Consider the following 9,231-nt stretch of genomic DNA (forward strand, 5'->3'; position numbering starts at 1 on the left):
TGTCCTTTACTCTTAAAGGTTGACTTAGTTTGTTTACTCTTAAAGGTTGACTTAGTTTGTTTACCCATTTGACATGCTGAACAGACCTTATCCTTATTGAATACTATATCAGGAATTCCTTCAACTAGTTTTTTACCGCGGATGTAATTTAAAGTTTTCAGGTTTAAGTGGTTCAGCCTTTTATGCCACAGCCAGGTTTGATCGGTTTTAGCCATCATGCAAACAGAGTATTCTACTTTATTTTTCCAATCTACCTTGTATATATTTCCTAACCTATTTCCGGTTAGCAGTATGATGTCTTGAGAATTTTTGACTAGGCATGCATGTTTAAGGAATTCTATAGTGTATCCAGCATCACACATTTAACTAATGTTTAGCAGGTTAAAATGTAGGTTTTCAACTAAGAGTACATTATCAATTGTTAAATTACCATGGACAATCTTACCCTTGTCCACAGTTCTACCTTTTGAGTTGTCACCGAAGGTGATTATTGCACCGGTTTCTATTCTGATGTCGGTTAAAAGATTGTTGTTCCCAGTCATGTGTTTGGAACAACCGCTATCCAGGTACCACTCAGAGTTTCTTAGTCGTTTCTTCATATCTTGCAAAATATACATATTTACAACTATTTGGTACCCACATTTACTTGGGTCCACAGGCGATTAGTCCCTTAGGTATCCAGACTTTGATAAGTCGAACAACCTTCCCAGTTATGGTTCTAACTAGTTTTCTTGCACTCGGTTTGGAGTCTTTCTGCTTTCCTAAAGGTGCCTTATTCGGAGATGGTCTTTGGTTTAACCTATGTGGTTCGGCTTTCTTCCCTTTGGGCCGGTTGATTTTTTTTTCTCAGGGTGAAGCCATTTTTCGGAATCAGTTGGACTTACGTAGGTTAGTTCGTCTTTCGGATATGAGGCATTTAATTCCTCTTCGTCGGTTAAGGAACTTTTGACAAAGTTTACAAAGGGGAGGTTATCCTTTGTGAGTCTCATATTGATGGAATGGTTCCGGTTGTTAGATATGTTGTTCTTGTATCCAAGACCGAACATGCACTTGAGGTGTCTATTATAGTTACACATTCTGTTCACCATTTCACTAGATCTTTTCCACGCGGCTAATCGATACTGGATTCGGGCATCTTCCTCCTCGGTCAGCTTTTGGACTGACTCCTTGGGATGTTCGGTCTTAGAATATAGTTCAGGTGCTGTCTCGGTTTCCAGGATTCTATCAGGTTGAATGATCTTTGGTTCGGTCAAGGTAGGTGCTATGGGGTCAGTTCTAAAGTTGGGTAATAGTGTTAATAGGTTCTTATACTCTGCTACCATGTCATTTAGTGCATTAAATAACTCATCTTTAGTAAATTCATCACAGGGAGAGTCAAATACATGTTCCTCATTTGCCATGAGGCATGTGAGTTCATCATCACTATCACTATGAGCCCATAAGCTTCCTTCATCATCGGCTATCAGTGCTTTCTGAACTTCACTTCCTTCACCGGTTTGTTGATAGTTATTTCGGTGATTCTGATCGTCCGGTTTCCGGTCATCCCGTCTCGGTTTTCTGCATTCCCACCTGAAATGTCCCAAACAATTGCAGTTATAACATCTAACATTAGATTTATCACCGTAGTTATAGTTGTTGTTTGTCGGTTGGCTTCTCTTCATGAATTTGCCAAATTTCTGTGCAAGCATTGCCATGGCATCCTCGGTGAACTGTTCAGCGGTTCTGATCGGTGCAGGAGTAACCGGTTCTGTGGATGTAACCAATGCTCTGGTTGAGGTTGAAGCTGAAACTTCTTCTTCAGTCCTAGATCTCATTTCAAACTCATATGCCTTAAGATCTTCGAATACATCGTGTAGCTTCATCTTGCTTAGGCAGTTTGATTCCCTCATCACCATTGTCTTTATGTCCCATGCACTTGGAAGAGATCTTAGCACTTTTATGATGACCTCCTTGTTGTCATACTTCTTGCCAAGAGTTGCTAGCTCGTCTATCACACCTGTGAACCGGTCACTGTATTCTTTCATTGTTTCTCCCGGTCTCATCTTGATGTTTTCAAACTTCTGAGTAGCCACCATTATCTTGTTTTCCTTGGTTCTTTCATTTCCCTCATGAATCTGAATCACCGCTTCCCATATTTCTTTTGAGGTTTTGTAATCTCGGACCTTACAAAACGTATTTCTGTCCAAACCGTTGGAGATGCGGTTTCTGGCATGGTTGTCCAGGTTGTTTCTTCTCTTGTCTTCAGTTGTCCATTTCTTTCTGTCTTTTTCAATCTTTATCGGTCCTTCAGACAGAATGAACTGCATCTCGTCATCCATGGTGATTAAATGCAGGTGCATGTGTGCCTTCCAGTTGGCAAAGTCGCCACCTTCTAGCATTGGGGGCCTATCGAAAGACATGCTTGCTTGAGTATTGAAACTAACTGCTCTGATACCAATTGTTAGGATCTAGGTCGAGGCTGGGGAACCGGGGTCTGACCGGTTAACGCGTTTCACTCAACGGGTGGTGATTAATCCGGTTAGAGATTAACACCGGGGTTTCAATACTACACAAACTGTCACAAACCCTTGAACCGAGTTCAAGTGCGGAAGTGGTTTGTTTCAGGTTGAAGCAGCACACACACGAGATAGGCAGAACCGGATTTGAATAAGATAGGTTTGGAGATTGCTAGGTCGGTTTTGCAGCTTAGTAATTCGGTTTAGGTGATGTTGAATCGGTTGGAGCGGTATTAGTAGGTTAGTGCAGATCGGTTAGAATGTAAAGCCGGCGGAAAGTAAATAACAAGACAGGTTTTATGGATGTTCGGAGATGAAACTCCTACGTCACCCCTTCCTCTCGAAACCGCGAGAAGGATATTCACTAAGGAATACACAAACACAATCCGATCGCGACTTATTTTCTGCTCGATAACACTCGAACAATTTCAACCGGAATTGTAATTACTCTTCAAATAAACGCTTAAGCTCTTTAGAGAGATAGAACACGATTTTTGACTTAGGCTGTCGAAAACTCTTAGAACTTGTAACCGCATTTATTCCTCTTCAGCTCCTTCTTTTATAGGTGAAATGTGTTAACGGTCACATTTCATTTCCTTGAATCTGATTGGTTGAGCAGAGGTTCAGTGAATCATACCTGGCGGTCTAGTCTTCAGTGTGTATGTCAAACCGGCTAGGTTTGTCTTTTACTCAATATGGCAACTGTCGGTTGGACAGTTGCATGTACCTGGAAGATTGCGTTTCTGATTTATCCTGAAGTAGAAAGATCCTGTCGGACGATCTTCTGCAGCCTGCAGACTGTCCTCAGACTTGTATGAAAGTGGCAGTATTAAAGTCTGTCCCTTTGGTATCATCCTCAAAAGATACTCAAAGTATTCATTTGTACTGGTCGGTTGTTTATGTTAACCGGATGACTTCCAGTTTTTCCATAGCTTCTGATTGACCGAATGTTCTATGATTTTGGCCTTCTGATTTGATCGGTCTTATCTTCTTGTTCGGTTGGGTTGCTTGATCGATTGAGTGACTTAGCCGGTTGAGTAAATTGACCGATTGAGTGACTTGACCGGTTGAGTGACTTGACCGTTTCCTGCACAAGAAGTTGTTTTTGTTAAGTTCTATTTAACCGATCTAATTTTATCTAACAATTTCTCCCTTTTTAATTATTTTATTTAAAATATTCAAAACTCTGTAAAAATGCAAAGGCATGCCGGTTGTTTTTAAAGGTTTATTTGGCCGGATTTTTGGAACCTGACTTTGAGAATTTTTCGAAAAAATTGGAGAATTTTGAGAAAAATTTTGGAAAATTTTATCTTGTATCTAACAGAAGTGTTAAGTGTTCTTTGTATTTACATACTATCTAGTGTATTGTAATTCTTATTATGTGTGAAGAGTTTTAGGTCAAATATCAAGTAGTAAATAAGCCTTGATCATTTGACAGATTGTATTGTTTATTGAATATTCCTAGTGAATATCATTCTCACTGTTTGAGAAGAAGGGGTGACATGGGAGCTTTATCTCCGAACATCCATAAAATCCTTGTTTTGTGTTCTTTCCTTATTTCTGGTCATTTCATTATCCGAACTGACTTCCATTTATTCCGAACCGATCCTTCTCCATTCTTATTTCTATCTGATCTGTGTGTTGCTTCAGGCTAAAACAAACATTTCTGTCCTTGAACCCGGTTCAAGAGTTTGTGACATATTCATTTGTCTATTTTATAACTTATAATAAAATCCTAGTAACTAACTATTTCCAACTTGAAAATTTAAAACAGACTTATCAAGTACTTAAATATTATTTAACGGATGAAAATGGGTCGGCGGCTCTCCTAGGGTTCTCTCATCTAGGATCCCTAGGGAAGAGGATCAAGTTGGCCCTTGCGAACAGCTTGATGTACTATCTCCATTCAAACTCTTTGAACGAAATGCGGCTCCTGTTCATAAGTGGTTGTCAATAGTTTTACAAGAAATACCAATGGATGGTACTTTTAACCAAACAGCCCGTAGTGTTGAGACCGGTATTAATCATTAACCATATTAGTACCAACCGTTGTGAGTGTGTAAGCGTTCCCCTTTAGCCAGACCCCAGTCCCCTATCGGCAATCCCGATCCTATCAAACTTATAATTTTCTCTTGCGCTCTTTTGTCCGGGGTGGGGGTTGGGTTTTCTTTTATAAGTTTTAGGGTATGGGTTCTTTGAATACTTAGCGACGGAGGGGTCAGTCCTATTTCAAGCGTCTGTTGAAAGAAATGATTTATAAAATTAATAACATTCTTTGTATTAAGTTATTAAAAATAATGAATAATGTACATACCAACTCTTCCTCCACTTGAACAAACGGTCTACTTCCAATATGATGTGGGAATTTCAGTTTATTCCTGATAACAACATTGGTACGACTGTTTTGCGGTATTTGAAATAAAAAATGAAGATAGAATAATTGATATCATATTTTATTTGAATTATGAAAGTGTACCTTAAATTTTTCCGTGAAGTAATGGTTGTGACACACAAACTCCCAATCATCTCGATCGTAGTCTCATTGGGGATTGGCCAGTAACGCCGCCTCATCTCCTTGATGAATGTAGATATAATCCCTGTTCAAATCCGAGCGCCACCTATCACATATTTGTTTGGCGTGTGCCAATCCAGTCGCTCGATATTGATCAATAGAACCATCATTAGTACACTCGAACGGATCTTGAAAAATAAATCATTCAAATGTTATAAAAAAGTATTGAATGATTAATGTATAATTAAGTAATGATTACCGTCATAGAAATCCAAAGTGAATCCAATTGGTCAGCACTTAATGTCTTCCACTTCAGGAGACGGTGTGAGACGGTTGAGGGGTCCCGCATAACCGACCCCAAATGTCTATACCGCATTTTTCTTCCATCTCCGACATCGTCGGGCCTGCCATCTACCTCTGTAAAAGTCAGAGCAATCTTTGTCCCTAGTGTCCACTTAGATAGTGCGATATTCTTGTTCTTCCCCCGTCTTTTATAGGCGGAAGATTCTTCAAAATTATCAAATTAATAATTAGATGTAAATCAATACAAACAATAACTAAGTGTAAACATGTTACCTGTCAATGATGGGTCGACAGTGGAATGGTGCTCATGATCCTCCTCGTGAGCCTCCTCGTGGTCCTCCTCATCATCCCCCATTGATGTAAACGTACTGTCAATAAACTCTTTAACCTCAACATCATCATCGCCATGTGTATCACGTGTTGGGAGAGCATTATCTAATGGGTCCACAACTAATGGTGCGTCTCTAGAAGACTCTTCTTAGAGCTTTAGGTTTTCTAATTGTACAAGTAAGTTTTGGTATGGCCTAGACAGTTTACTGGGTGTTTTCCTCATACTCTTCCAAATAGTTTTCGGACCTTCAGATAACCTTAATACATACCATTAATAAATTGGAGAATAATTGAAATAAAGTAGTAATAAGAATGAATATAAAGTAAAAACATAAAATATACCTAATTAATCTGAACTATATATTCGTAAACCGCGGATTTATTTTTGTCACAATCTTCCAACCGGGTCGTGCTGACATATCAGGGGCGTAGAATACTTGTTTTGCTTGACTCGCCAATATATATGGGTCCTAACTTTGGGTTTTCAAAATTCGGTTTACATTTATACTTACAAAGCCATATTTATCCACCTTCACTCCTAGTTCCCCCGAGTGTGCATCAAACCACTTACACTTGAATAAAACAACTCGTTTGTGAGAAAAGTATTGTACTTGAATTATATCCGTTAAAACTCCGTAGTATGACAGAGTATATGACCCGTTGTACCCTTCAACAACCACTCCACTATTTTGAGTGGTCAAACCTTTGTCGTGTTTTTCTATACATAATTTGTATCCGTTTACTTTACACCAAACAAACATAAATCTAACCATATAACCAAACGAAGAATCTAACGTAACCAAATTAAACAACATAGCTAAATATATACCTAATCTAACATTAATCTAACAAAAATCAACCTAAATATATAATATATTACATAATCTAAGATTAATTAACCCTAAATATATAAAATCTAACCAACACTTGGAATTTACCTTGAAATAGACGGAGGCGCGGCGACGGGAGTCTTCCAAGCGGCGGCGGTGTCTTGGCAGATGTAGATCTTCGAGCGATGGCGGCGCGGGCGGAAGGAAGCTGGGAGAGAGAAAGGGAAAGAAAGCGGGTGGAAAGAAGAAAGGAAAAGTAGGGTTTTTTTATTTATATAGGTCATTACCGAAGATTTTCATAAATCTTTCGGAATTACCAATTTGGGGAAAGTTAAAACCAAAGGTTTTATAATAAACCTTCACAATTATCACTTCCCAACACTTAGAATTATTTTTAACTTTTTTGGGAAGGGTCAAAACCGAAGGTTTCTTGGAAAACCTTCCGGTTTAACTTTCCCCAAATTGGTAATTGTGAAGGTTTATTGGAAAACCTTTGCAATTACCAATTTGGGGGAAAGTTAAAACCGAAGGTTTTCTAATGAACCTTCGCAATTACCATTTCCAAACACTTAGAATTATTTTTAATTTTTTTGGGAAGGGTCAAAACCGAAGGTTTATTAGAAAACCTTCGGGTTTAACTTTCCCCAAATTGGTAATTGCGAAGATTTACTGGAAAACCTTCGTAATTACCCCATTCCCAACACTTAAAATTATTTTTGGTTTTTTTGGAAGGTTAAAACCGAAAGTTAATTAGACAACTTTTGGTAAATCCTCATATCACCGAAAGTTTTACACATCTCTCGGAATCTATTTTTATTAACGAAAGATTTCTTTCTCTCGGTATTATAACCAAGAGTTTTAGAAAACTCTCGGTAAAGACTTTTTTTTACCCGTGATAAAAGTTTGAATTGTATTTTGAAAGCTCACAGGGTTATAATAATCAAGTTTAATTGGGTATTTGATAATTGTTCAAGTCTTTGAGTTCATCCTTTTGTATCTGCCTCTTATTCTTTTATGCCTACAAGTATTATTTTGAATCATGTTTTTGACCTATTTTGACCATTTAAAGAGAAATTTAAAGAAATATATATTCTTATAACTTTGGGTTGTTTTTTTAAAGCTCAAAGGGTTATAATATCTCTATACAAGTTCAACGGGTTATTTGATATGAGTCTATCCTTTTATACCCCATGTTTTTGTGTGGCTACCAGTGTTATTTCGAATGAAGTTTTGGCCTATTTTGACCCTTTAAGGAAAAAATAAATAAATATATATTCACAGTGGCGGACCTACAAGGGGGGCCTTGGGGGGCCCGGGCCTCCCCCAACCTTAAGATAAATTATTTTTTATATATATATTTGACAAGTATCTCTTAGTCCAGTTGGTTTGATAACTGAACTCTGAAGATGAGGTCAGGTGATCAAACCCTGGCCTCCTCATCTTTAATTTATTTTAACATATATTATAATAATAGTGTTTTATATTTCTTAATTTTATAAATTTATAAGAAAATATAAATTAATATTAATAAACAAGGTTAAAATAGTTAGGCTAAAATCTATTAAATTAGATTTTCATATTTTTTTTATATAGTTAATTTTTTATGAATTTGTTTTTGTTTTGCATTTGATGAAAAATTTATTGGGAATTACAAGTGAGTTGTCACTTTGCCTACAAAGAGGAGAGCAAAATATAGTTCAAGCCATGTCATTGATTTCGAGTTCGAAAAATCAATTATAAAAATTTAGAGAAGATGGATGACATGATATTTTGGACCAAGTTAACAGTTTTTGTCAATTACATTCGATCTTAATATTTGATATGAATAAGCATATGATAATTGATAGCAATGATAGGCGGAGAAGAAAAGGGGAACTCATCACTAATCTTCATCATTATCGTGTGGAAATCTTTTGTCAGGTATAATAAAAATTATTTTTTTATCTATTAATAGTTATTATTTATTATTTATTAATAATAATTATTTATTATTTAATGTTAGGTTGTTGACTTGATTTTGCAATAAATGAATAATCGTTTTTCAGAATTTAATACAGAATTATTTGGCTGCATATCATGTCTTCCTCCCAGAAATTTATTCTCCCAATTTGATATTCGTAAACTCATTCGTCTTGCCAAACTTTATCCCAAAAATTTCATAGGCAATGATTATTTATTTTTGGAACAACAACTTCGGGCTTACTTATTTAATTTGCGGGATGATCCTCAATTTTCTTAAATTGAAGACTTGGGAATTCTTGCTCAAAAATTGATTGCAACAGAAAAACATATAGTCTTTCCATTGGTTTATCGATTGATAGAGTTGGCTTTAGTTTTATCAGTTGCAACTGCATCCGTTGAAAGAGTTTTTTTCTGCAATGAAGACCGTGAAAATTGATTTGCGTAATCGAATGGGAGATGAATAGATGAATGATAGTTTAGTTGTATATGTTGAGAAAGATATTTTCTCAACAATTGAAAATGAGCCAAATATTGTAATATTTTCAACAAATAGAATCTCGTAAAATAAATTTGTCTTCTTTTGAACCGACTCATGAACAAGAATAATTTAGTGATTGTGTTTATTAGTATTTTGTAATCGTGTTTGTTAGTATTTTTATGTAATTATCGAGTAAATTTTAATTAGAAAATGTATTTAATTGATCACCAAAAAATGTTACGTTACCATATATTTGGCCCCCCCGAGAAAACATTTCTGGGTCCGCCACTGTATATTCATAAAAGTTTGGGTTATTTTTTT

The sequence above is a fragment of the Impatiens glandulifera genome, chromosome 3, assembly GCF_907164915.1.
Source record: "Impatiens glandulifera chromosome 3, dImpGla2.1, whole genome shotgun sequence".
NCBI lineage: Eukaryota > Viridiplantae > Streptophyta > Magnoliopsida > Ericales > Balsaminaceae > Impatiens > Impatiens glandulifera.